The sequence below is a fragment of the Puma concolor genome, chromosome D4, assembly GCF_028749965.1.
Source record: "Puma concolor isolate L17-30 chromosome D4, mPumCon1.1.hap2, whole genome shotgun sequence".
NCBI classification, from domain to species: Eukaryota; Metazoa; Chordata; class Mammalia; order Carnivora; family Felidae; genus Puma; species Puma concolor.
Window position 1 is genome coordinate 3,189,395 of NC_141679.1, and position 25,725 is coordinate 3,215,119.

Consider the following 25,725-nt stretch of genomic DNA (forward strand, 5'->3'; position numbering starts at 1 on the left):
TGTCTGTTTCCTCGCGGGTGAGTTCTGGCGGTCTGCGGTTACTGAGAAATCGGGGTATCCCCTCCACGGTGTGGGCTGTGTGTGCACAGGGCTGTCTGTGGCATCTCCTTATTATCTCATGTTGGAAAGCCGAAGGAATCTCTAAAAAGGAGCTCTGTGAATTAACAAGAAAGTTTAGCAAAGTCACAGGACACAAGGTCCCCAATGTGAAATGAGCCCTGCATCTGCGTGCTCCACGATGATAGTAAACTGCTAAGCTGAACTTAACTGCAATTAGAACGCTATGCTCTGTAAAAGATCCAGTTACAAGAATTAAAAGACAAACACAGAGAAAGTATCTGCAAATCATGTATCTGATAAAGAACTTGTATTCGGAACACGTGACAAACTCTCAGAACTCGACAGGAAGAAAACAAACGATCCAGTTAAAACATGAGCGAAAGACCCCAGACAGACACTGGGTCGGCGTGGATGTACAAATGGCAAATGAGCACGTGGGAAGATGGCCAACGTCATCAGCCATGGGGACATGCCAATGAAAGCCACAATGAGACACACTGTCCACACGCGGGGATGGCCGAAAAGGCAATAAGTAGTGACACCAAGTGCAGGTGACGATGTGGAGCTACTGAATGGTTGCTGGGTCTGCAGACTGAACAACTATGCCGTCGTGCCGTAAGACGCTGCAACCACTCCAGGAGACGTTCTGGTGCTTTCTGATAGAGTAACACATGCGCTTACCCCATGATTTAGCAATTCTACTCCTGGGCATTCATCCCAAGGAAACGAAGCTGTGCCTTCAGAGAACCCACAAGTGTTCAAGCATGCGATGGAATGCTATAGTGAAACAGATGCGCTGTCCCTCACGCAGCACGATGCTGAGTGGAAGGGGCCAGCGCGGAAGGCAACCCACCACGCGGCTCCACGTATTAGCTGTTCCTGAAAGGTTAACTCAGGGACCGAGAAGATCGGGCATAGTGGGTAGTTATGAGTGAACACAAAGGGAGAGAACAGGATAGGTTGGGGGTGGGGGGAGGTATGGAACTGTTCTGTGTCCAACCATGGTGGTGGTCACACAGATCTATACAAGCTCTAACGCTCATAATAGAACTGTACCCCTCGGGGTGCCTGGGGGGCTCAGTCGGTTGAGCCTCCGACTTCAGCTCAGGTCACGATCTCGCGGTTCGTGGGTTCGAGCCCCCGTGTCGGGCTCTGTGCTGACAGCTCGGAGCCTGGAGCCTGTTTCAGATTCTGTGTCTCCCTCTCTCTCTGAACCTCCCCCGTTCATGCTCTGTCTCTCTCTGTCTCAAAAATACATAAACGTCAAAAAAAAATTTTTTTTTTAATTTAAAAACAACACACACGCCTTAGTTACAAACACGTTACTGCTGAAAACCGTTAACCGTCATCCGAGCTTTTGGCGAGTCGCAGGCACGGACCACGGATCACCGTGACACATATCGTGATAAGGAAAGGGCGGGAGATACCGTGGGACGCAGGCTTGCCACAGACCTTCAGTCTGTAAAAAACGCGGTATCGGCAAAGCACGCGAAAATAAAGTGCAATAAAAGGAGGTGTGCCTGTGTGCACGTGGGATTGTGATGTTTTCAGAAACGCTTTCGTTTCTTAGCCTGACACAGAAGGACGAATACTTTGTAATTCCATGTGTTCGAGGTCCCCTGAGGGTCAAGCTCACAGAGACAGAGACATGGTGGGCGCCAGGGGCTGGGGAAGGGCTGGGGACTTACTATGTAATGCGGACAGAGTTTTAGGAAGATGAGAAAGTTCTGGGGACAGATGGTGGCGGTGGTTTCACAGCAATGTGAACGTCCTTAATGTCACCAAACTGTACCCTTGAAAATGGTTAGAGGGGCGCCTGGGTGACTCAGTCCGTTAAGTGTCCGACTTTGGCTCTGGCCGTGATCTCACGGCTCTTGAGTTTGAGCCTCGTAGTGGGCTTTCTGCTTTCAGCCCAGAGCTTCAGAAACTCGCTCCCCGTCTCTCGTTCCCCGCCATCTCTCTCTCTCCCTCTCAATAAATAACTAAAACTAAAAAAAATGGCTACAATGGCAGGTTTACAAAACTGTACTTACATCAAAATAAAACAACACAGCGAGTCGTAAAAGCAAGCAGGAAGAGACTCGAACGGCAGCTCTCGCTGGAGACGCATCGCTGTTCCGTCCAGCCGGCAGGCTCCCTTACGCACGGGACGGGGTCTGTTCACACGGTCACCGGGACCAAAGCAGAGACCGGTGGTCACTCTGTCCAATCCTCTGGATTTTCAAAGACTCACTCTTTGCTCCCTACAGGAGGCAACCAAAACCTAAGTAAAACACATCCGAGGTCTGACGAACCAGCCTGCACTTTCAGCCACGACTGCGCGGACCAGAACACGGAACCTCATGCAGACACACACGGCCACAGAGACTCCGGGCAAATCAGTCCGTGACAGATGGTCGGACCCTCTGTGTCCTCTCCTCCTGGGGCTCTCCCCAGGGGAGGGGGCAGAGAAAGCAGGCGGGTGGTGCCCCCACCGCAGCAGGTCCGGACCCCCAGCAGCCGCACCGTGTGGTGTGGCCCACACTCCAGATTTGGAAAACCTGCAGCCACTTTGTAGCCCCCCGGGCGCCAGCCTCTGGGCGTGAGCCCTCCTGCCCAGCCCGACTGGCTGCCGAGAAACTTAGCCCCAAAGATGGGCAAATGCGAACTGCAGCATACGGACCCCTGGTACCAAGAACCAGCGACAGATAAACACAGTATGACTCATGCATCCAGCTCTGTGTGGCGCAAGCCTTCTGCAGGAATCAACTTCCCCTTAAACTCTGCGTTGGTGCCCGAGTCAAGAAATCGCGTCCTTTTAATCCAAATAAGAACATCACAAACATTGTGCTGGACACACAGATATAAACCGATCCGAACATCTCCAAGTTCTTCATTTCCAGGAATACCCGCCCCGCGTACACAGAGAGGGCCCAGCAAATAACCTCTGTAAACTGCATCTGGTTCCCTCCTTCCCGGGGGCGAGGCCGCTCTCCCCGAGACCTCCCCGCAGAACCCCAGCTTCGGAGCTCGTGGACCAGCTCACCCGCCGTCAGCCCCTCCAGGTTTTACCTTGCCTAGAACATCCTGGCCGAGGCTGGGGCAGAAAAAGCATGGGGACCAGCAGGCACACGTCCGCACAGACGTGTGTCCCTCGAAGAGGAGCAAGACTCAGGAAGCGTTTTCACTTAATTTGCCCCGTTCCTCCTGCTGAACCTTTCCCGGTGAAATGCGGGGGCTGATGTCAGGTCTCAGGTCTGTCCCGGGTGTGCCCCCAGGGGTGCCGGCTGTGGAGCCCCGGATGCCCCACCAGACCACCCTGGAAAACTCCAGAAGGCACTCCTGAGAGCAGTAGCCAGGGCGTTAGACCCCGGGGGCAGGCCTGGAGCTGCCGTCTCGCTCAGGCACCTGCTGTCACCATCGGCCCCCGTCCCCCAGCGCCGGCACATTCCGATCAGCCCCCGCAGCGGGCAGGGGCAGGTTCAGGGGCCCGTGGGGCGGCCCACCAGCCCCGCAGAAGGACCGGGGTCCGCGCCCGCGGACCCCAGAGCAGCCACAAACAGGTACACCCGGGCCACCGGGAAAGCAGGGAGAGCAGAGGCTTCGCGGGACGCGTCCAAGGCCGGGGCACGTGGCACCCACGCAGTGACCTCACAGACCCAGGAGTGAGGGCTGCCTGTGGGCCTGGGTGTCAGAGGACCCTCCTCCCTGAGCCTCAGCCCATGGGGGAGCCGAGACGCACGCCGGGCCGACAGGAAGGTCATTTACTGTGATCTGTCGAAGGATACCTTTCTCATCAATGATAAAGAGGCCCCTGAATGAGATGCCTTCATCAGCCTTTAAGACTCCATAGTCCTGAGCAATGGTACGCTTGGGGTCTGATACCAACAACTGACGCTTGTTCCTGCCGCCCGACCCCGGGGTCGCAGCCCCGACACCTGTGCCCGCCGCACTGCCTGCCCCACTGAGCCCCTCCAGACTCCGGGACCGGCCTCCTCCCTCTGCCATCCGCTCTCTCACTTGCTCCCCTCCAACACCAGACCTGATGGAAGACAGACAGAAATCACCTCCTTTACCATTTTGGGGGGGGCCCGGAGCACCTCTCCCTGCTTTCCTCCACTGCTCCGCCAGGCGGGGTCACTTCCAAACCCACAAAAATGGCCAGCCGTGCCCGCCCCAGGACACCACACTGCTCGTCTTCTGTTTGACCCTGATTATTTATCGTCAAATGAGCAGGCTGGTCAAGAGGCCGGATAAGAGGGGGCCGGGAGGCCAGGAGGCCAGCCTCCGAAGCTCACGAGGGGTGGGGACAGAACGGCAAGACCTCAACCTGAACAAAGGTTTCTCACAGAAAAAGAAAGTACCAGCAGGCACAGCACCGAGGCCTCCAGCTAGTACGCACCCCGCCCGCGTCCGAGCAGGGAGTGAGGCGTGTTCTCGAGGACTGCCCGTGTCCACGTGGGGAGTGAGGCCTTCGGTTAGTACACACCTCCCCGCGTCCATGTGGGGAGTGCGGCGCGTTCTGGAGGGAGGCGCACAGGAATCATCCCCGGAGGCTCACGGGGAGGCCCTCAGCGCCAGCCCGAACAAGCTCAGGCCCAGGGAGGCCCCGGGTCAGTGAGCGCGGGCTCGGCCTGCTCCCAACACCCACAGACTACGAATGTCACCTTCTTCCACGCCAGGGCTGGCTGCTCCCCTGTCGTCTGGGGATGAGCCCTGGGTTGCACCCACTCAGGTGGGTCATCCCCGGTGAGCACCCCGAGCAAGCTCACTCACCGTACCTGTGGCCTGCCACGGGGTTGAGGCACTTGGGGATACTGATTGGCGCAGTGGCTAATTTTACGTGTCAGTTTGGCTGGACCACGGTGCCCGATACTTGGTCAAGCAATTCCAAGGGCTTCTGGGAAGGGATGTTTTGATTGGAGTTAACATTTAAATCAGGATGCTTTGAGTAAAGCAGATCACCCTCAAGAATGTGAGTGGGCCTTGTCCAATCAGTTGAAGCAGAAAAAAGAGTCCCTCCCCCCCCCCCCCCCCCCCACACACACACACACGAGGAGAGGGATTCTGCCTCCAGGCATCCAGGGTCTCCACCTGCTGGCCTGCCCTGCAGATTTCAGACTTGCCAGCCTCCCCGATCATGTAAGCCGCTCCCTAAAAACACATTTCTCTCTGCTTCTTTCTCTCTACACACACACACACACACACACACACACACACACACACACACCCCGTCAGTTCCTTTTCTCTAAAGAACCCTGACTGACTGATATAATGGGACACAGCCCTCCAGATGCCACCCAGCCTGAGCCACCCCACTCCCAAGCAGAACCTCACCCCTGTGAGCACCAGGCGCCCCGTGAACGGTTCCAGGAACAGCCGCGTGTGTGAACCACAGGGGACTCACAACCCAGCGTGTGGGCACACGGCTGTCCCCCAGAAAGACATGCTGCATCACATACAATGTCAAGATCAATTCTCTACCACTCCAGACAAGCGAGAGGCACTAGGCACGTGGGCAATGAGTTTTATCATTGGGCTAAAATATAATTGAGACGGACGAAAACAAGTTCCACGAGCCTCCTAACAGGCAGACACCCCTCAACCTGTGAAGGCCTCTTCCAACGCAGTCAAGATGTGCTGCGCCCTAATTTCCAGGAGCACACACGTGCCCGCACACACATATGCCCACACGTATGCACACACACACGCACACAGCCAACGACAAACGCCAACTCCTTTCTCTGGGCCCCACCATCCACGGGGCCCAGCCCACACAGCCAAGGCTGATCGAAGCCTGCCGGAGAGCACTGGACATGAGGGGCTCTGTACCCTTGGGACACCCCACCCCGATGGGCCGCAGGAAGCAGGCAATGGCCCTGCTGGTCTCCAATCTGGACTCGTCTGCGTCTGTTAAACAACTTCCAGGTGAACTGCCTTCAAACAGGCTTTGCTTCTGGGGCGCCTGGGTGGTTCAGTCGGTCAAGCGTCTGACTTCCGCTCAGGTCATGATCTCCCAGTCTGTGGGTTCGAACCCCATATCAGGCTCTGTGCTGACAGCTCAGAGCCTGGAACCTGCTTCGGGTGCTGTCTCCCTCTCTCTCTGCCCCTCCCCCCCCCACTTGAGTTTTTCCCCTCTCTCCCTCTCTCAAAAATAAATAAACATTAAAAAAAAACAAACAGGCTTTGCTTGCTTTCCCAGAAGACTCTCCCCTATGAGAACACTCACCGAGGTACACGAAGAAAAGTGGTCAAGGATGTGGCAGACTGGGAAACTCCCAAATCTCCACCATGGGGGAGGGACGCCAAGCGCAGGGCCCTCACGGCACCACGCACGGCTTCCCGGCAGGTCTCCGAGCACGCTTGTCTACACCACAGCGCCGCGCCCTCCAGGGTGTGACCACGCCTTCAGGAAACCGCCATGTTGTATGAACGCACGTGTACACACACACACGTGTGTGACAGGGAAGGCACACGTGTGTGACAGGCCAGAACTCTGAAACGCAGCTGTCAACGGCACACACCCTGGGCCCGAGGAGGCGCGTTCTTGCTTCGTTTTCCAGAGAAGAAAAATGTCATTAAAATAAAGGAAAAGTTAGTCAGCATATCTGACTTCCTGTTCACACCAAAAATTCAACAAGTGTTTCTGCAGAAGCGCCACTTAACAGAAAAGGCCCCACCGGCAGAGATAAAAACTCGCATCAAAAGACAAGAGGCCCTTTCCTGTTTCCCCTCTGAGTCAGTGAAAAAACGATTGACACGGCAGCGACTTTCCACGGCGCTCTCGCTCGTAGACCTCCCCCCACCCCCCCCCCCGGGTGCAGAAAGCAGCCGCGGTTTCCATTCTCCTGCTGATAAAGCCCCGCAGAAATACATCCTGGAGAAAGTGAAGGGCGGCCGGCCCGGGGCCACCAGCCCCACGACCGTCTCCCTGGCCTTCTGGTGGGCGACGGAAGGTCGCCAAGAGCACCCACCCAGAGCCTGTGGACGCGGGTCTTTGCACGGGAAATTAGGTCAAGATCAGGGAGTTACGATGAGAGCATCCCGGGTCATCGGGGTGGTCACCGAATCTACTGACAAGTGTCCTGACGGGAGACACGCAGGGGACAGACACAGGGGAGGTGGCCGGCTGAGGATGAAGACGCAGGCTGTGGGCCACGCGAAGGGACGTCTGGAGCCTCCGGAAGCTGGAAGAGGCAGGGAGGACCCTCTCCCCTAGGTCCCCAGGGGCAGCGTGGCCCTGCCCCCACCTTGATTTGGATTTCTGGCCTCAGAACTGGGGGGGGGGGCATCCATTTCTGTCCTCTAAGCCTCCATGTTGGTGACGCCTTGCTACGGCGGCCCCGGGACCACGCGTGTGTGCATGTGATTCCAGGAGGCGTGGGCACGGTTCCCTCACTGCCGGTTCACCAGAGCCGGGGAGCGTGCGGGATGAACCCACAGTATCGCGTTCCCGGCACCTGTCAGGGCCACGCTCCACTCCTCCCGGGGCACCGCACCCCCCGGCCGCCGCCCTCTCCCAGGAGCCCGTGCCTCCGCCACTCCGCGGCACGACCGAGGACCCCCGACCCTGAAACCCGCGTGGGCTCCCAGCTCCGTGGGCCACAGCAGGGACATCTGTCCGGGCTCCCACGTCTGAGTCCCTGGCTGGGAGATCCGCCCACCGAGGGCTGCGGTCCGTGCCGGCTGGTCCCCTCGTGCGTTCAGGCAGTCCCCGGCAGGGAGGGCGCGGAGGCCAGGACCGCCCGCCACGCTGTCCCCCATGGCGTGGCCTTCACGGCACGGCAGCCACGGGGCCGCGGGCCCCTCGTGTGGCATCTCAGTGCTCCAGGCTCTGAGCGGGCATGAGGCCACAGACCCGCAGGGAGGACAGAGACCACGGGCCTGCACCGGCGGCGACGGCGGAGGTACAACCGCAGCTCTCGTCCCCACGCAGCACCCTGCGGCTTCTGCGTGAGTCCCCACTCACACCCGCCGGCCACACTGTAACGGCCACCCTGCGGGCGCAGAAACGGGGACGCACACAAGCAACGGGACAGAGCCAGGGGGCAGGGCGACACGCGGGGGTGTGCGTTGCAGAGGCCACACGGAGCAAAGCCCAGGGGCGTTCTGGGCACCGCACGGCAGGGCTCCGTTTGGAGCAAAGCCAGGCTGTGTGCGTGTTACCGTAAAGCGTGCAAACCTCTCCCCGCGGAGGGAGGTGGAGAGAGAGGGAGGCAGGGCAGTCGGATGGTTCTGCGGCTGCCCCTCTCTGTTGGTGTGACCTTCCCTTGCATTTCAAGTCAAGCCAGGAAGCGGGGACAGGCCGCCACCAAGCTGGGCAGGGGATGCACCACAAGGCGGCGTGGGTGGCCGCGGGCAGGGGTGGCTGGAGGGCGGGGGCCCCTGCTGGGGGAACGAGCTCTCCTGCTGTCCGTGGGCTGTTGCTGCTTCTCGCTGCCCCAGGGCAGGATGGCCAGGAGGAGGTCACTCTGAGGGCGAAGACGACGACCCAGGCCGCGGCCACGTTTCCCTCCCAAGACCGATCCCCCTTCGTCTCCGAGCACACAGGCGTCTGCACCTTCCAGGGGCAAAGACCATTTACCAGCGTCGCCCCAGCTCCTGTCTCCGGGGAGCCCCCGCCACGCAAAGTCCGTCAGCTTCCGGCAAAGCCCCTTCCAGAGGCAGCTCTGGACGAACGAGCCAGGCCGCTGCCCTTCGTGCTGGCCCGGGGTCCGGGGAGCCCGACAGCTGCTGTGTTTGGAAAACAGCTTCCTGTCTGGTTTAGCATCTGCAACCTAGTAAGTGCTAGCAAAGGCCTGCAAACAGCCGTGGCCCGAATCTCTGCAGGAGCCTCCCGCTCACCCGGGACAAGGCGCACGGGGTGCCGGCGGCTTCCTCTCTGGCCGAGAGGAGGGACAGCATTAGCTCTGGCGACAAGGGGACGACAAGGGGACGAGGGCAGAGCTGGCTACTCCTTCTGCACAAAGAGGTGTGCTCATCGGACATGGAGCTCTTTTCTGCTCCCGGCAGGCCCGCGCCTGGCTCGGGGCTTGTCACGGGGCCCGTGCAGGTGACAGGGACCTGCCTCTCCCCAGAGGCCGCTCTCCAGGACCTCAGCACTCAGAATCTATTTTAAAAATCACATTCCCACCACCTCCTGGGGTTGCTGTGGAAACCAAGCCCGTCCCCGTGTGGTCTTGTCCACAGAGCCAGGGGACCGTGGGCCCCACACAGGAGGCCCGAGGGAACCGGAAGCAGTCGCGGGATCCCACATTTGAAACCCAAGCCTCTCCCTTGGGTTTCAGAGGCCTGCCGGGAGTCCAGTTCTGCCTGCTCAGCTCCGGGACCCAGCCGTGACCCAGTTTCCCAGCCCTGTGGCTCCTGAGCGTGCAGCTCCACGGTGGCCAGTGGTCCCAACCCACGCCTGGCCACAGACACAGACAGACCAACGATAATGAGAAATACGTAGATTACGTCACGCCAGCGTGTTAACCGTCCACGCAGTCGCACCCCGGGTCGGACACCAGGGGGGGCGTCTTCAATCCGGGGGGTGGGCAGAAGCAGCTTCTAAAGAAGATGCGACCGAGCAAACATCAGAGGTGTTGTCTGCAGTGAAGGGCGAGTGCTCTGTCGAGGAAAACTTTGGTTCTGCTGGCAGATGTACACACGTGTGTGTTGTGTGCATCCGTGTTGTGTGTGCACGTGTGTGCGTGTCAGGTATGCACATGTGCACATGTACTGTGTGCATGGGTGTGCTGTGCATGCACACCTGTGCACTGGTCACAGTATAAAATGCACGTCTTACCCGTGCGTCACCGTCAGGGTCTGAATGCAGCCAGGCTTCCTGACTGCCGTGAAGTTTTAATGCTCTTTTTTTTTTTTTAACTTTTCTTTGCATGCTTAATTTTGAGAGAGAGAGAGAAACAGAGTGTGAGTGGGGGAGGGGCAGACAGAGAGGGAGACACAGACTCCAAAGAAGGCTCCAGGCTCCGAGTGTCAGCACAGAGCCCGACGCGGGGCTCGAACTCACAGACCGCGAGATCGTGACCTGAGCCGAAGTCGGACACCCAACCGACTGAGCCACCCAGGCGCCCCTTAATGTTCTAACAGAAAATGTTTTTGAAAATACTACAGATACTGCAACCTCTCCAAAGCTCGTTTTCAAACATGACACCGAGTGCCACATGCCTCCCACTTCCAAGTTTGCCAAGAAGAGATCTTTCACGGTCACTGCACGCTCCCGCTCGGGAGCCGGCCCTCACCCACCGGCCAATGTGGCCGCTCGGCTTCCCACAGTATGTTCGCCGCTTAAGAGTTCGACAAACAGTAAAACACCCACCTGCTCTTTCAGCGAGGCAGGTATGACGAGCCTACGAGAATCGAGCTGGGCTCTCGGGACTGATGTGTGTGTGTGTGTGTGTGTGTGTGTGTGTGTGTGTGTGTGTGTGTGTAACACGCTCAAGAGAAATGGGAGACAGGTGACACACGCCAAGGGCAACACAGGAGGACGTCGAGACCCATCAGCTCCACGGAATGACAACAGTGCAAGGCCCCTTCTTGGCAAACTTGGAAACGGGAGGCGCGTGGAACTCAGTGTCATGTTGAAAACCAAGCTTTAGAGAGGTTGAAGGCGCATTTATGATATTTTCAAAAGCACAGGCCATGACTTCCAGGGTGAACCACAGACCCTCACTGCATCTACGGCCCTGGAACGGGCGGGTCGTACCATGTGACGTGTTTGCTGATCTCCCAACCCGTGGCCACGTTCTACACTGTGATTCCTGGAGACTCGCTGGTTTCGCTGTAACTAGTCATCTCTGACCCTCCCTCGGTGGCTTCTGCTTTTACAAACACTGGCAAATGCCCTCTCCGATAAAGGCCTCGGACGCTGTGTCCAGAAAGCACACGTCCCTGCAGGCTTCAAGTCCCAGTCCCTGGGCCCGCATCGGGGGTTCGCCACCTCCTGGCTGAGTGACCCCGTGAAAACTTTCTCCTTCTCTCTGTTCTCCAGGGCCTCACCTATAAAAAAGGGGAGTCCTGTGGCCAGGATTCCGCGAGACGGGGACAGAATGCATCCGGCACATCGCTCGCAATGTGGTTCTCACGGAAACAGCCATAATGTCTCCCGTAACGGCCTCCCGCACCCATCCCCGCCTTCCCAATGCATCAGTCAGGGGCGCCACATGCACCCCTCCACTTGGGCCTGATGGCACCAATCCCTGCTCTGATGCCTGCAACCTAACTGTATGAGTCCACCTACGTGATGTTCCGGAAAAGTCTACGGGGACAGGAAATGGATCTGCAGGGGGTCGGGGGCGGGGGGAGAAAGATCTGACTCCAGAGGGCACGAGGAAGTCTGCGGAAGGAGATTTTCCACATCCTGATTCGGTGGTGGTTACATGATTGTGCATCAGAACTCACACGACAGGACGCGGCAAGGGGTGAATTCTGCTCCAGACAAATTACACATCAGGAAATCTGACTTAAAAACACAAACCAGCACCCAGCAGCACAGGCCTCGGCACCCACTCCCGTGGCCTCCAGGGTCTGGCACGTTCTGAACACACTCCTCACCCGAGGCCCCAGCCCAACACCCCCCCGGCCCCCCAAGGCCACTTCTGCTGGGGCTCTCCAGACAGAACCCGTGTGCAGAGAGAGGGCCCCGTGTCCCGCTCGGCTCTCTCAGCTCTGCCTTCTCCCGCTCTGGGACACCTGCTGGACCACCGGGAGCTATAGACGAATCCCTCCTCCTTGCACCTCGAAGGTCCTCAACTCCGGCTGCGTGTCAGAATGACCCGAGCAGCTGGGCAAAACCACTGGCCCGTGCCCTCCCTCCCATCGGGACTCGGATGTGACTGGGTGGGTACGGGGCCCGGCACCGGAAGTCTCCAGGCTCAAACCGGACAGGGAACCTCATGCAGATTCTACAGACATTTGAAGGATAATAAAGGAATACTGTGGGCAACTCGACTCCAACAAGTTTGACAGCTTGCAGGAAATGGACAGACTCCTCAAAACACACGAATCACCAGGACTCACCTACAGAAAATGTCATCAGCCCTAGGTCAGGAAACCAAATTCATACCTGAAAAGAGAACCCCAGGTGGCTTCGCTAGTAAATTCTATCAAACATTGAAGGAAGAAACAACACTGCCCCATGCAAGCTCTTTGTTAAAAAAATAAATAGGGGCATCTGCGTGGCTCAGTCGGTTAAGCGTCCGACTTCGGCTCAGGTCGCAATCTCGCAGTTCGTGAGTTCGAGTGCCACGTCAGGCTCTGTGCTGACAGCTTGGAGCCTGGAACCTGCTTCGGATTCTGTCTTCCTCTCTGTCCCTCCCCCGCTCGCTCTCTCTCTCTCAGAATAAATAAATAAACTTAAATAAATAAATAAATGAAGAAGGAATTCTTCCTAAATCATTGTGTAGGTTCAACATTACCCTAATACTGAAACCAGACAGGTATTACAAAAAAAGAACACGATACTGATACCTCATGAGTATAGTTAAAAACGTCCTTAATAAAATTGTAGCAAACTGAATCCAGCAATATATAAAAAAGATAATACATCATGACCATCTGGAGTTTGTAACAGGAAGGCATGGTTGTTTAACATGCAAAAATTAATCAACATAATTCACCATAATTATGGAAAAAAAAAAGAAAACCCACACAGTCATCTCCAAGATACAGAAAAAGCATATGACAAAATTCAACATCCATTTACGATAGAAACTCAGCAAATGAGAAACCTTCTTCACCCTCGTAAAAGGCGTCTACATAAAATCTTCACCTAACATCATATTTCACGAAAAAGGCGTTAAGTTCTTTCTTCCCATAATTGGGAACTGGGAACAACATCCACTTCCGTCACTGCTGCGAAACATTGTACTGAAAACCCCAGACAACAGAATAAAAAGAGAAAAACAAAAAGCATTCCAACTGGAAAGAAAGAGGCAAAACGGTGCCTCTTCGTAACCGTCAGGATTATCTACGTGCATAATCTTAAGGGGCTCTGTGAAAAGCTACTCAAGTAAACTTAGAAAGGTCACGGGACAAACAATATAAAAATATCAATTATATTTCCATACACTCGCAAGAAACTGGAAAATAAAACCTTAAGAAATCCATTCGTAATAGCATTCAACATGGACTACTTACGAACAAATCTGATAAAACACGTACAAAACCCGCACCCGGGCCACGGCAGGTCACTAGAGACACGAGGGGAGGTGCGTGCAGACAGAAGGGCGGCCACGCCTGCCGGCTGGGAGACTCGGTTCTGTTAAGATGTCAATCTCCTCCAACTCGCTCTAAGGAGTTCAGGCAATCACCTAAAAATCCAAGCACGCGTTTTTACAGAAGTTGACAAGCTGATTTTAAATTCACATGGAAATGCAAAGGGTCTAGAAGAAGACAAAACCATCCTGGAAACAAAGCCCAGTTGGGAGACTACCCAACTTCAGGACTTTTTATAAGGCGGCCATCATAAAGACACAGCGGCTGGGGGCTGATGAGGAATAAGCCATAATGGGCCAGAATCAAGGCCAGAAACAAAATGACTCGGATAGACTCAGTCACCTCCCAACGTGCCAAGAGAGCACCACGAGAAGGGCCGTTTCTTCCAAACAGCTGGAGCAGCCGGTTATCCAACGTGGAAAGCAGCGAACCCCAATCCTCAGCACTTTCCAATTAAACACTAACTCACAGTGGAGGAGACCCAAACGCAGGAGATAAAACCATAATGTTTTCAGAAGAAAACCCAGGAGAAAATCTTCCTGACCACGCCTTTGGCAAAGATTTCGTAAACAGGACACAAATTACTACAAACAATAGATAAAATTGGATTTAATCAGAACTGAAAACATGTGCCCTTCGAAAGAGTTCATGAATAAAAAAAAACAAGTGGGGTGCCTGGGGGGCTCAGTCGGTTAAGCGTCCAACTTCGGCTCAGGTCACGATCTCACGGTCGTGGGTTCAAGCCACACGTCGGGCTCTGTGCTGACAGCTCAGAGCCTGGAGCCTGCTTCAAATTCTGTGTCTCCCTCTCTCTGTGCCCCTCTCCTGCTCATGCTCTGTCTCTCTCAAAAATAAATAAACATTTTAAAAAACTTAAAAAAAAAAGGCAAGCTAAAGACAGGGAAAATATCTGCAATACAAATAAAGGACCTAAATCCAGAGTATGTAAACAACTCTCAGAACATAAGAACACAACTCCACTCAAAAGTGGGCAGGAGTTTTGCGCAGGTACTTAAAAGAATATTCACGGCTAGCTAGTAAACGAGGAAAAGCTGTTCCACCAAAATCTTAAGCATACAGCACACAACACACCAGAAGAGCGAAGAATAAGATGGTGACAGCCAGCGTCGGCAGGGCTGGGAAACCGTCCCTTGGCACGTCAGCACAGGGATGTGAAATGACACGTCTGCCTGTTCCTCAGACGGTTAAACAGACGCTGCACCCGTGCGGAGCTGCCCAGGAGGAAGAAAGCACACGTCAGCACCAAGACGTGCACACGCACACACGCACTGCATATCGGTTTTTGCTGCAGAGTACACACGGTGTTAACATTGACCACTTTATGTTTTTAATTATTTTTTTTAATGTGCATATATTTTTGAGAGAACGAGAGACGGAGCGTGAGCGGGGGAGGGGCAGAGAGCGAGGGAGACACAGAATCCGAAGCGGGCTCCAGGCTCCGAGCCATCAGCACAGAGCCCGATGCGAGGCTCGAACTCACGAACGGTGAGATCATGACCTGAGCCAAAGTCAGACGCTCAACCGACTGAGCCCCCCCAGGTGCCCTGACATTCACCATTTCAAAGTGTACGATTCAGTGACACTGAGTACCTTCACAGCGCCCTGCGAGCATCACCACTGTCTTCACCCCAGAAGGAACCGCACACGCCTTATACAGCTTCCCCGTCCCGCCCCCCCGAGCCACAGGCAACTGCTGCTGTTCTGTCTCCGGGGACCTGCCGGCTCCAGACATCACAGGGTCATCCTACATTTCACTCCTCGAGGAATCGCCACACTGCTTTCCAAAGTAGCTGCGCCATTTCCCGTTCCCCCCAGCAAGCCCCAGGGGTTGTAAGGTCTCCACACGCTCCCCGACCCTCGTTATTCTCCTCTCTGGATAAAAGCCCTTCTGGTGGGTGGGGGGTGGTATCTCATCGCGGTTTTGCTTTGCACTTCCCTAGTGGCGGATGACGGTGAACACCCTTCCATGTGCTTCCCGTCATTTCTGGATCTTCTCTGGAGACACGTGTGCTCCTGTCTCACGGACTGCTTCTCCTTGTGCGTCGGCTGCAGCCCAGGGCACTTTTACTCACCATAACCCCAGACCGGAAGCCATCCAAACATCCAGCAACAGGTGGATGAATCAACAAACCCCGGGACACCCCACAATCCCACAGAACTCGGCAACAAACAGACGTGAAGGTCTCCCGTGCACGACACGTACGAACCTCCCAGACACCGCGCTGAGCGAAGGCAGCTACACACGAAACATGTAACACGTGCCCCCGTCTTGAGACTCTTCAAGAAACAAATCTCACGGGCCACCATCTAACCTCCGCGGACGAGTGACCGCCTGGGTTGAGTGCAAAGGGAAAGAGGGAACGTGGGGAGCGCTCACGGGCCAAACGGTCTCGGTCGCCCCCACGCGACCCTGCAGCTGGGCGCTCATGTGAGTGGCTGCGTGGGCGTGGCAGGTCCGATGGTGGGGGGGGCTGGGAAGCGAGGACAGCGACCCAGGGCCTGTGTCACCATCGCGGTACAGGTGCTTAGCTGTGCCCAGCTCTCACTCTCTCACCCACACACTGAAAACGAGCACCGGTTCCCATATGGAAACCACGCCTCACTAAAGCCGGGAAGGAGACGCTGGCCCGGGGGGCGCACACCCGTCTCGGCCGTCCCGTCCACCCCAGCGCTCGCCCAGGGACAGGCCCTGCCTCAGCGCGGCGGCTTTTCCACCACGAGGCCAGTCCAAGCCCCTGGGCCGCCTGGGAAACACAGAGTTGTGGACTGGCGGTCCGGGGTGCACCTGATGTGCTCCGGGGACACGCCCTCAGACACCTGTTCTCACCCAGCTCAGGTGACCCGGGATTAAGTCGCCGGCTGCTGGGCCCACCCGTACGAATGCCAGGTTACGCCCGGAAGGATGTTCACAGTCTGCCTGCGGCCACACAGCCACCCCGAGACCTGACCCCTCTCCCTTGTCCTGCCCGCACAGTTGGAGGGCAGCCCACCCTGCCCGAGAGCCTAGGAGGCGGCCTTCCAGGGAACCCGTGCGCACCTGCCCTGCTCACAGATGAGGCGTCAGCAGCCCCCATGGCAGCCTCTGGCACCCCGGCCCCTCCTGCCCGTGCACCCCGGGCCCAAACAGAGGCACGCTGCACACCTCGGGCCACACCACGGACTTGCAGGGGCCCAGCTGCCCTGGCAGGGAGACTCCCGGGGCCCCGGCCACCTCCTTGGCCCCCCTGGAGGGCCCCATCCACACTGCCTTCATGGCCATCCCTCCCTCCAGGACAGAGACCTGAATGTCACCCTGGCCACCCCCCTCTCGTCCCCCATTATCAGGCCCCGCAAGACCAGCTGGCAGACAGGGGCCAGGTCCCCTCCTGCCTCGTGAACCCCCCACCCCCGGACAGCCATCAGTCAGGTCACCCGTGACCTCCGGGTTGCTACCGTCAGTCCTGAGTCCCCGCGCCCCGGGCCCCTCGAGCTAGACAGCCTCCCTCCCGTCTCGCCCTCCACCCCATGAGGTCCATGAGTCTCCTGCCCACGTATCTCTGCCCCCGCGCTCACTCACGGTCCATGCCTGTGCCCTGGCCGCCCGCCCAGCAGGCTCGTCACCTCCACCTGCAGGGCACGCACTCACAGCGCCACCCGTGGGGCCTGCTGCCCCCACCCCCGAGCCCCACAACTGCTCCCCTCCGGTCACCTGAACCTAGAATCTCAGGGTCACCCAGACCCGGACCCCGACCCCTCCGTCGTTCCAAGTGCCCTTCAGCACCGATCCCTTCCTTCCCTTGTTGGCTTCCCCCACCCCCCACCTGACCGCAAGCTCCAAGGGGCAGGAGCCCTGTGTCTCGCTCTCTCCCTGCAATTTATTGGTGCTCAATAAACACCTGCCGGGGGACGCGCTCCGTAAGCGGACGGATGTGCGAGCGGACCGTCCGATCCAAAGGACAGAAGGGGTCAGGCCTCGTCCAGAGCGACAGGGGCAGCTCCCAGCCCCACAGACACCACCTTGGGCGCAGAGCGGCACCCCCCACCCCCGCTGCCGTGCACCCCCTCGGCCCCAGAGAACACTGGCAAATAAACAGCACTCTGGAACACGCGGTGGGAACATGGCGGGGGGGGGGTGGGGGCAGCACCGGCCTTACAGATGGCAGGCCCCGGGACCAGCGGCCTTCTGTGCACAATCAAAACACGCCCGTCAGAGCCAAACGCCACCCCAATTGCCAGATCAAAGCAAACTCTGTTCTGGCTGTTAAAGCCACTGGAATTTCTCTACTAGGAAAATAGAGAAAAGAAAACAACTTTAGAATGCCAGGCAATTTGTACTTTTTACTTTGCAGGCTTTCCACTCTTTATGCTTTTTTGTTAGCATAGACGGAAGTTATTTAACATGCCCTCTACGAAATGAAAAGAAAAAAACAAGCCACCACCAAAAACGAGTGGAACTGTCCACAGTGGCCGGGCATCCAACAGCCGTGGACACCTGCTGGTAAAGGCTCTTGACTCTCTTTGATTTTGTTTCTGGGCCACGGAGGGGAACAATCTTCTCCACCTGAACCAGGACTGGGACTGGCCTGAGCCGAGGTCCTCCTTCCCCCGGGCCCAGGGCCCGGCACCTGGCACCCGGCACCCAGGACCCAGGACCTAGCACTCAGTACCCAGCACCCACGACTCAGGACCCAGCCAGCACTCAGCGCCCAGGACCACACAGACTAACCTCTGTTGAGCTCTGGCATTGCCGGGTGGTCTGCTGGTGTTTAAGATTCAGGGTTTGGGTCTTGTCTCCCCTATTGCCGAGGGCAAGGCATTGATGTCTGTCTTTTCATGATCCACCCAACACACATTCAGGGGCTGCTGACCACTGACTCAGGAGAGTCTCACGTAAGCCACACCACCTATTACGTTGTGTAGGAACGTGGATTGCAACAAATCACATCCCGTTTTTAAAAAATTTAGATTTAGAAATTGAGAACATTTACAAGAGGCTATATTATACTACCTAATGGAGACGCCCTTCTTAAAAATTAACTCCTAGGGGCACCTGGGTGGCGCAGTCGGTTGAGCCTCCGACTTCAGCCAGGTCACGATCTCACGGTCCGTGAGTTCGAGCCCCGCGTCAGGCTCTGGGCTGACGGCTCGGAGCCTGGAGCCTGTTTCCGATTCTGTGTCTCCCTCTCTCTCTCTGCCCCTCCCCCGTTCATGCTCTGTCTCTCTCTGTCCCAAAAATAAATAAACGTTGAAAAAAAAATTAAAAAAAAAAAAAATTAACTCCTAAACTGCAAAAATAATTCCTTTATAGGAGAAATGAACCGCACAGAAGTATATAGAAGGGAACAGTGCAGGCCCCCCTTCCCTCGTCCTTCCCCCAAAACTCACACACACTTCCTCCTCCGACACACACACGTGCACACGCACACACACACATATGCACGATGTACTCATGCGCACACGCCCCGCCCCCAGCCCTGGCCCCAGGGCCTGGAGCCCTGCTGTCCATAGCACTCACTCCATAATTATCTGTTCCACAAACGCTGTGTCCTCTTCCAGATAATTCTCGGCAGGTACGCACTCGAAAACCGGCTCCTTCTATACGTTCTATGCTAAGAAGCAGTGTTTTTACTTCACGTGTGGGCACTTCTTTTGAAGTAAACCCCTGAGCTATTTCGTGAAGAGAAGGACCCTTTGGCGTCTCTCTGGGAGGGGACTCGTAGTTCTTAGATTACCATTAACTTTTTATCACTGAGAATTCTGAAAATAAACGGAAGTGGACACAACAGAACGGCAAGCCGTAAGGCACCCTCCCCAGACGCAACAACCATCCACCCACAGACAAGGGGGCCCCTCGATGCCCACTCACTCCCCCCGCCATGCTAATGGAAGCTGACCCCAAGCACCCTCTCTTCCCCCCCCGACCCCCCGCCCCACGCACACTCCTGAGCCCAGTGCTAACAGGTGAAGGTCATCTCAGCATAAAACCACAGCACTGTTATTAAGGAACATGATCATTCTTTAAAACTCATTCACTCAAAAAACATCAACTGTCTCATAAACGCCAGAACTCTTGAAAGGAACGATTCTTGAGTCAAATGCTAGTCTGACCGCCCGCAATCCCAGGGAGCTGCTTAGAAGTAACCGGGCAGAGGCAGTCTGTGCCTTCGTGGGCAGCATCTGAGACTTTTCCACCAGATTCGGGTGGAGGCGTACCCAGGCACCCAGGACAGCCCCGGGCCGCTGCAATGCCCAGGGGCTGTGACAGGGCAGTGGGGAGCCGGCCCGGTCACAGCACCACCAGCAAAATCGTCTGTGCGCTCAGGGAGGGCCGGGCAAGCTGGAAAGTGAGCCATCAAAGACCTGGGATGGGCCAATTCGTTCAGCCCCAAATCACCTTAATCGTGGGGCCGACAAACACCACCCCGGCTCCAGGCACGGTCCGCTCACGCGCCCTTTCGAATCAGCAGCTATTTCCTCCTAGTAAATCCTGGCTTCCCCGAGTCAGCCCCTGAAAGCCAGTGGCCTGGAAATGGCCGTGAGCTGTGCCCAGTCTCAGGTGCCAAGGAGCCTGCCTGACCGGCCCCGCTCTCGGGCGACGCCCCGAGACGTCCCCAGACGGCCACGGCCCGGTGGTGCGGGAGAACTGTGGCAGCTGTACCCGCCCAGCCCGGGGCAGACCCAAGACGGGACCTCCCTCCGGGGCCCCGTCATTTCTGCTCGGTCATTTTCCTTCTTACCACAGTGACAGGTCCAGAGAGAAATCACTGCCTGCCCCCCACCCCCACCCCCCGCCACCCTCAGGACTGCAAAGCCTGCCTTTCTCCCAGCGCCGGCCCTCGACCATCAGCCGACAGCAAATTAACCTGCGCGTTTTGCGTGGCCAGCCTCCCCGCGCAGCCTCCCCGCACGCCTGGCCAGTGAACGGCCCACCGCGGCTGCTCCCCGAGGAGCCTGGGGGCACAGGGGTGCTAGGAGCCGCCGCCTCCTACCTGACCTCCGGGAGTTCTTTCAACCAGGCAAAGTCTTAGCATGAAGAGGAAAGTCACTGTAAATTATGAACCATCAGGAAGTGAATTCACTGCCACAACAGCAGGGGCCTACCCCAGCTGGCAGTGGGGATGCCCGGGGACGGGGTCCCAGCTGCCAACCCGGGAGCTCTGCCCCAGACTCACCACACAGGACACAGCGTCTAGGGAAGGCCCTGCAGCCACCCCGCAGCCCTGCCCGTCCCTCCCCCATGACCAGAAACGGGGCCCAGAGGGAGGGGCCGGAGGCCTGGGCCCGTCCACACTGGGTGTGGGAGAGGTGGACTCTCTCCAGAAGCACAGAGGGCTCTCGATCTTTGCAATGCATTATTGATTTTGCTGTATGCTCCGGCACCAGAGACGGCCATTAGTGTGCACTCCCAAGACCGGCCTAGACAGCCCTGCCTGGTGCGGGGAAGGCCGTCAAGATGCAATCTGCCTCAGATAACCCTCACGGTGGGGATCACAAGAGAACGATGTCATTAAGGTCATCTCCCCACCCCCCAGGAGCCACTGGACAGCTGTGCGGTGTGGTGCTGCACCCCACACCCCAGCCCGAGCGAGCACGCCGCCTGCCAGGGCCCTGAGCAGGGAACTGGGCTCCATGGTGCTGTCTCAAAGGCAGACGAATAGATGACAAAGGCCATAAGGGGGGCTGGGCACCCCCACCGGCACCCAGCTCATGGTCCTTCCACACCGTGCAAAGGAGGGACCCAGCAGAGCTACCTCTCAGCGTCGCTGATTAGTTTCATCCCCTCATTCGATTCATCTGCAGGTGCAGACAAACTTCAGTCTGAAGTGAAGGTCAGGGTCCCAGGCGGCCAGCCCCTGCCCACAGAAATAGCCCCGTGTGTCCCCCCACCGTCCCCTCATTCCTGGGGTTTCATCCCTGGGAACACATGGTGCCGAAGACACTCGGAGCGGGCTGGCTTTATTCTTCTTTATTTTTGCAGACGATGTGCATAGACACCAACCGTTCAAGTGACAATCGGGGCATTATCTCCACCAGAATCCTGGCCCCGGCGCTGGCTGAGGCAGCCTGTTTCTGGGACACAGTCAACGTTCCCAAATAACGGTGCCCAGGCAGCCAGCAGGCTGGCCCCAGGCCTGGGGCAGATAGGAGGTGACAGGCCACGATGTCACTTCACCCCCTGCAAAGGAAACTTCCTCTCGGTGACGCCTGGTGGATCTGAATAGACTCAGAACAGGAGGGCCAGCTGCTTGGCCACACGCCCCAGGTCCCGCCTGGCCTGCAGGGGCCTGGCCACCCACTGGCCTGGACATGCTCAAGGTAAGGGGAGGTTTTTAAAACAAAAGCAGAGCAGCTCTGGATGGCACAGGGCTGGAAAGCAGGGCCTGGCCCTTGACAACAGGCCTTGTTTCCAGGGCACTGCCCACCTACAGACTGACATGCACCTCCCCCCCCCAACACACACACATACACACACACACACACACTAAATCCAGCAAATGAACAGAACGACCACCACCCAAGTCTCCTGTCCATGCGTGCATTGGCAAAACCCCAGTGGATTCAGCTCCGTGCAGCTCACCAGGCGGCTGCAACAGGTGCAGCCCCAGCTAAGGCTGGGGAGTCTCCTTGGCTGTTCTAGAATCACACTGCCAAAACCCTGAAGGAAGGCGAGGCCTGCAGCACTCACACCGCCAGGGCCCTGACCTGCCCCACCTGTCTGAGTGCGCGCCTCCGGTCGGCTCACGGGGGACGCGGCCCCTGGACCGAAATAGAAGCCCGCGGAGGCCGGGCCAGGCCGAAGTGGCCGGAGCCGGCGGGGGACTGGCGGCCAGGGGCGCGGCGGGCCTGGTCCGCGCGCCGCCCCCGCTGCCAGCCAGGGTCGGCTGCGCGCCCTGCGCCCCCCGGGGCCACCTGCGCGCCGGGCCCGGAGAGTGCCGGGGAGGGGAGGGGCCCTGAAGGTCCCGGGAGGGGTCCGGGGGTCCCGGGGTCCCGGGCTGGGACTCTGGGAAGGTCCGAGGAGGGAGACTCCGGGAGGGTCCGGGGGTCCGGGGAGGAGTCAGGGGGCTCCGGAGCGGGGACTCCGGGAGGGTCTGGCGAGGTGCGGGGGGGCTCCGGGGGGGCCACCGGGGACCCGCAGTCTCCGGGAGGGCCCGTCGCCCCCGCGCACCTGCCGGGCCCGCGCGCTCCCGCCGCCCGCCGGCCCTTACCTGGCGTGGCGCGTCCCGGCGGAGCCCGGCCCGGCGAGCGCGGACGCAGGAATGGCGGCGGCGGCGGCGGTGGTGGCGGCGGCAGGGCGGGAGCTGCCGGCGGCTCGGGCCGGGCTCGGAGGGGCAGCGAGGCCGGCGACTCGGGGATGCTGCGGCGCGCGAGGGCGCGGAGGCCGGCGCGGGAGGGAGGGCGCGGGGCCGCGCGCAGGCCCCTCCCCCGCTCCCCGCCCCCCCTTCCCGCCGCCGCCTCCTCCCCGCCCGACTCCCGTCCGACTCCTCCTCCCCCACGTCTCGTTCCCTCCCCTCTGCCCTCCCCTTTCTTCACCTTCCTCCACTCCTCCTCTCCCTCCTCCCACCTCTCCTCTTCCCTCCCTCCTCCTCCGCCCGCGGGGCCCCTGAGGCCGGCCCGGCTCCGGCCGGGCCTCTGCAGGGTGCGGCACCGGTTCTGACCCAGTGCCGGGTTACCCTCCACCTCCCCACCTGTTAATGGACCAGCTTGCCCCTTCTGGGAGCCTGGCCCGACCCCACCCTTTCCAGGCCCCCCAGACCCCCGAGGTTTCCTGCACCCCCGGGGGCCCTCTTGTGGCTCTGCTGGGAACCTGGCGTGGACAAGCCGTGTGGGCCCCCAGGCGGGTGTGGTTGTTGCTTTGCTTCTTAGTAAATCTACGGGCAAGAAGGTTCCAAACAGGTCCCCCCGCATTTCCCCAGGGTGAGGTGGGCAGTCACCTTCTCCCATCTAGGTTTTTCCACAGCCCTTCTGTGCCCCGTGCCCCGTTTGCCAAGCGTCCACTGTCTTGTGCACCGATTGGCAAAGAGTTCCCCAGTGTGGCCCCTGGTGACACGTTTGTACTAATGCAGGGGTGTGGTTCCCTGGGCACCCTCAGAAGGCTGCTCCCTTCTGCCCTGGAGGGAGACGTGACCTTGGGAAGGTGGCTGGCGGGGTCAGCAGGACTGCCGAGGGACGCTTTCCAGAGAGAGGAACGCCGCTCCCCGTGAAACAGCGGGGGTTTCGCCACCCGTAGGAGTCGGGCTCCCTCCCCGGGCTTGGCCGGAGCTGCCTGGGCTGCAGCACCCTCCGAGGGAACCAGAGCCGGCTCTCCAGGGAACCACCTGCTACAGAGAGCCAGAGTGACAGTTACAAAATGAACCCTTTCCTGAACCATTAGCAACAGCCCAAGAGCCTCAGTCCCCTTCACGGGCCTCTTGCCTTTCCCTGCAGGGGCCCCAGGAGACTGGCCTTAGGACGAGTGGACCCATGAGGGCCAGCAAAGGCTAAGACGGTGAGGCCAGTGCTGAGGGTGCAGGCGGGGGTGGGTGGGACCTCGCCCCCCTCCCTCTGGAGTGGTGGCGGGGGTCATGTCCTGGAATCTGATAGTTTCCAGTTCTTTTCCTTCCATGCTTCTAAGGTGACCTTGGGAGCCCCGTCCCACCTTCCCCAAGGTGAGGATAGGGTGGCCATCCCTGAGGTTGGCCGGGCATTGCCGAGAGAACGGCCCCGCGTGATCCACGTTCAGTGCTGGTGACAGTACGGGGAAGTGGGGAGACGTCCTTTCCCAGCTCCTTCTGGCTGGAGGGGGCGTGAATCTAGGTCCCCTTCCCATCGGGGTTAAAGCTCGGCAGGAAGGGATTCGGGTGGGCCTGTCTTGACAGCATCCCAGGGGCTGAGCAGGGGCCCACTCAGAGGTGGGGGCGACGCTCCCCTGTATCCCTGACTCATTGGACACGTCTGGAACATGATGCCCTTGCTTGGCGCCCAAGGACAGCCACCAGCAGGCCGCGGGAGGGGAGTCGCCACATCAGGAGCCTTCAGCCTGAAAAATGGATGTGTGAGCACGAGAGGGCGGAATCCAAATATTTGCGAAACCGTCCGGGAAGAAGGATTACCCTGTGGGGTTATGAAGGGCAGGAGGAGGACGAGGAGGACAGATGGATGGAAATTAGATTAGAGCGTAGATTTCCACTCACTGTGAGGGCTTGCTGGCCGATCCGCCCGCCAGAGGGGCGGCCGTCTAGACGTGACCTGGGGCCACCACCGCCTGAGCCTGCTGGATAGGCCTGCATCGGGGTGACCTCCGGAGCCTGTCCCAGCCGCTGGACCCGTGCCACGCTCTCGTTAGCGCCCTGACCTGGAGCGGGTGCGTCCGGGTCGGCACCGCATGTGGTGACCCTCTGCGGCTTGTGTCCTCATTTGTGTGAGGGGAGAGGGGAGGATTCAGCGTGAGCACCGTCACTCCCCACCACCCGGCCCCCAGAGGGCCTCCGGTCCCAGCGGCCCCACCTGGGGCACGTGGAGTGACCCACTTTGTCTTTTTGTTCTTGTCACCAGTTTACACTCTTTTTTTTTTTTTTAAATTTCAGAGAGAGAGCATGAGTGGCGGAGAGGGGCAGAGAGAGAGAGAGAGAGAGAGAGAGAGAGAGAGAGAGAGAGAGAATCCCAAGCAGGCTCCATGCTCGGCGAGAAGCCCAATGCGGGGCTCGATACCACGAACCGTGAGATCATGACCTGAGCCGGAATCAAGAATCAGACGCTGAACCCACTGAGCCCCCCAGGCGCCCCCCGTTATGGGACATCTTAAACCTGTGCGTGAGAGTAGCCAAATGAGCCCTGTGCACAGGGTAGCGATCCTGTGTCCCCTCTGACCCACCTCTGCCCCCCCAGTGCTAATCTGAAGCGAATCACTGACAGCTTCTCCATTCCCCACCAATGTGTTTGGAGCTTCTCCAGAAATGTAGGGCTTGGACGCGTAGGTCACAGAGTGTGGAGCATCTGTGCATTTCCCCGGCACTGTCTCCATGGAGGGGGGGTGGGCACCATCTCCATGGGGGGGCATCATCTCCATGGGGGGAGGGAGCACCGTCTCCGAGAGGGGAAGCACCCTATACGTGGGGGGAGCACCGTCTACGTGGGGGGAGCACCGTCTACATGGGGGGAGCACCGTCTACGTGGAGGGAGCACCGTCTATGTGGAGGAGGAGCACCATCTACGTGGGGGGGCACCGTCTACATGGCGGGGGGGCATCGTCTCCATGGAGGGAGGGAGCACCATCTCCAAGGGGGGAAGCACCGTCTACGTGGGGGAAGCACTGTCTACGTGGGGGGGAGCACCGTCTCCATGGGGGGGCATCGTCTCCATGGGGGGAGGGAGCACTGTCTCCGGAAGGGAAGCACCATCTACGTGGGGGGAGCACCATCTCCGTGGGGGGGGGCACCGTCTACGTGGGGGGAGCACCGTCTATGTGGGGGGAGTACCGTCTACGTGGGG

At 58.5% G+C, this 25,725-nt stretch overlaps 1 protein-coding gene and 1 long non-coding RNA gene across 3 annotated transcripts in view; one reads left to right on the forward strand and one right to left on the reverse strand.

Moving 5' to 3' along the window:
• Window positions 1-22,663, reverse strand: part of LOC112868537 (semaphorin-4D) — an 86,363-nt gene extending 63,700 nt beyond the window's left edge. The window contains exon 1 of one of the 2 annotated variants that reach the window (XM_086684818.1): window positions 22,464-22,663. The gene's annotated coding sequence lies outside the window, so the exon portion shown is untranslated. Of the gene's footprint in view, window positions 1-6,268; window positions 6,511-22,463 lie in introns of those variants that run through there. The other variant, XM_086684821.1, reaches the window with a different exon arrangement.
• On the forward strand, window positions 21,302-25,210 carry LOC147574663 (uncharacterized). Its single transcript, XR_015243387.1, has 2 exons — window positions 21,302-21,573; window positions 24,822-25,210. It is a non-coding gene; the product is annotated as an uncharacterized LOC147574663 (long non-coding RNA).
• The last annotated feature ends 515 nt before the right edge of the window (window positions 25,211-25,725 follow it).